We start from the raw sequence: 2,500 nt of genomic DNA on the forward strand, positions 1-2,500 counted from the left end.
CTTAAACACAGGTAGGACAGTTCAGACTCTGCTCTGGGAACCTTAAACACAGGTAGGACAGTTCAGACTCTGCTCTGGGAACCTTAAACACAGGTAGGACAGTTCAGACTCTGCTCTGGGAACCTTAAACACAGGTAGGACAGTTCAGACTCTGCTCTGGGAACCTTAAACACAGGTAGGACAGTTCAGACTCTGCTCTGGGAACCTTAAACATAGGTAGACAGCTGAGCGGGTCCAAAAGGGACCAGAGTTCCAAACCAGCATTGATGTGATTCAGGATGGAAGCTTTCCAGTAATGTCCTTAAAAATGAACAGGTACCAATGCTGATTACATCTCTCTGTCAGAGAGGGCCAGCCAGCCTTGATATAAAGCAGGGGTGGGGAACCTTTTTCCTGTCAAGGGCCATTTTAATTTTTACAACATCCTTCGAGGGCCATACAAAATGATTGAACACATATATTGGACTCACCTAATGTGATGGCTGGAACTGTTTCTCTTTGGCGAGGTTTTCGGTGTCAGATGGTAGTGATGACGATTCTACTCACAGCTGGTTTGTCAGATGGTAGTGATGACGATGCTACTCACAGCTGGTTTGTCAGATGGTAGTGATGACGATGCTACTCACAGCTGGTTTTGCAGGTTTGGGTCAGTCAGTCTTGAACGTAACCGAGTCTTTGCAAGAGTCAGTTTTGAAAAGAACTGCTCACAGCGGTAGGTCGTCCCAAACAGTGATGCAAACTTCAGTGCCTGTCTCCTCAGAATGGGAAAACCCTCAGCACATACATACAGTTGGTAGAACTCGAGCAGAGGGAGGTTGTTGTACTTAGCTTTGAGCTCGCCATTGCTTTGCAGCTCAATGATTTAGTGTTGAAGGTTGTCAGGCACATCAGCTGGTTCCACATTCAACGGCGTGGCGAATATGTTCAGTTCCCTTTGTTTACTTTTGACGTCCTGGAACCTCTCTCCAAATGCCTGGAGGGGTGTTGCACACTCAGCAGCATATTCAGATGTCACAGCGGGCTTGTGTTCTCGCAGAGCGGGGACGTGGACAGTGTTTCCCCTTTCCAGTTGCACTTGCCACAGCTTTAGTTTAGCTTCAAATGATTTCACATTTGATTGCAGAGAGCTGAGAAGCTGGTTGGGACCTTGGAGCTTGACGTTCAGCTCTGATAGATACTTGGTAATGTCCACCAGGAAGCCCAAATCACACAGCCACTTGCTACAGTATCACTGAGTTCCATGACGTTCCAGTAGCTCCTTGAAGTGGCGGCTGTTCAGCCCTCTGCTTTTGATGACATTAATGTTGGAAACAACAGTTGTCATCACATTATTGAGCTTCAGGGACTGTGCACACAGATTCTCTTGGTATATGATACAGTGGGATACAACTAACTCTCTTGGATCGAGACTGAGATGGCTCATTTCTTTTTTGACCAATGCAGTCAATCCCTTTTGTGCCTTAATCTATCAAAATGCAGTTTGAATTTGTTCACAGACAAAACAACTTGCTCAAACAAATCCTCACCTTTGCAACTCCTCCCTCGTATCAAACTCAGCTGTTATCCTCCGCACAAAAATGGATAGTTGGGCGGTGTTTGTTATGTCCGTTGTGTGATTGCAGGCCAGTGAGAAAAACTTGTAGTGTCCTTCAGTGTTTTCTCAATATCTTGTGCCATGTCTGTAATCCTATCTGAGACAGTTCTTCCAGACAAACTGACACTTTGGAACAATTTGACTTTGTCCGTGCGAGCAGCTCCGCAACGGCAACAGGGCACTCCTTCACAAATCCTCCTTCTGAATGCAGCCTTAGCAATTAGCGATTAGCTCACTCACCAGAAAACTAGCATGCCTAATGCTGTCTCGGTCAGATTGTGGTTTAATGAAGACTGCTTGTTGAGCACCCAAACTCCTCCGAAGAGCATTGACTTGATCCAAGCGCATTTGTCCTTTCAACCCCTCCAGTTTAGCATGTTTGGAGCTGTAATGATGCTCGAGGTTGGCCTTTTTCATCACCGATAGCGCGTCCTGACAAACTAGGCACACTGGCTTGCCTTTTACTTCCACAAAGAAATAATCGTTTGTCCATTTCTCTTGGAAAGCGTGACATTCCACATCTACCTTTCTTTTCTTGACAGTCGCCATGTTTGCATACTGAATGAAATGAAATGAGTTGATCACGCAATGACACATTACGTTACGCCTGTGCTGTGTGCACTGTCCCTGGACCTGACACAGACAGACAGACAGCTGTCTGTTTTATCTCAGAGGAAAAAATAATCGCTGTCTGGAGACATTTTTTGGGTGGTATTTCTGAGGTTGCTTTTGTTTATTTTTTATGAATTTCCTTGCGGGCCGGTTCAAAGAGTCTTGCGTATACGGCCTGGAGGCTGGAGGTTCCCCACCCCTGGTATAAAGGACACAATGGTGTGAACCATAACTATCACCAGAAATACATCTTAGGGAAGAGTGACAGACTGTATCCAAGTGTTAAAGAGAAGA

General features: G+C 45.6%; 1 protein-coding gene across 1 annotated transcript in view; it reads left to right on the top strand.

The window, feature by feature from the left end:
- shank3b (SH3 and multiple ankyrin repeat domains 3b) overlaps window positions 1-2,500 on the top strand; it is a gene marked incomplete at both ends in the record, with an annotated part of 33,149 nt that overhangs the window by 8,208 nt on the left and 22,441 nt on the right. The gene's annotated exons all lie outside the window — the stretch shown is intronic.

This window comes from Borostomias antarcticus, assembly GCF_949987555.1.
Source record: "Borostomias antarcticus genome assembly, chromosome: 13".
NCBI classification, from domain to species: Eukaryota; Metazoa; Chordata; class Actinopteri; order Stomiiformes; family Stomiidae; genus Borostomias; species Borostomias antarcticus.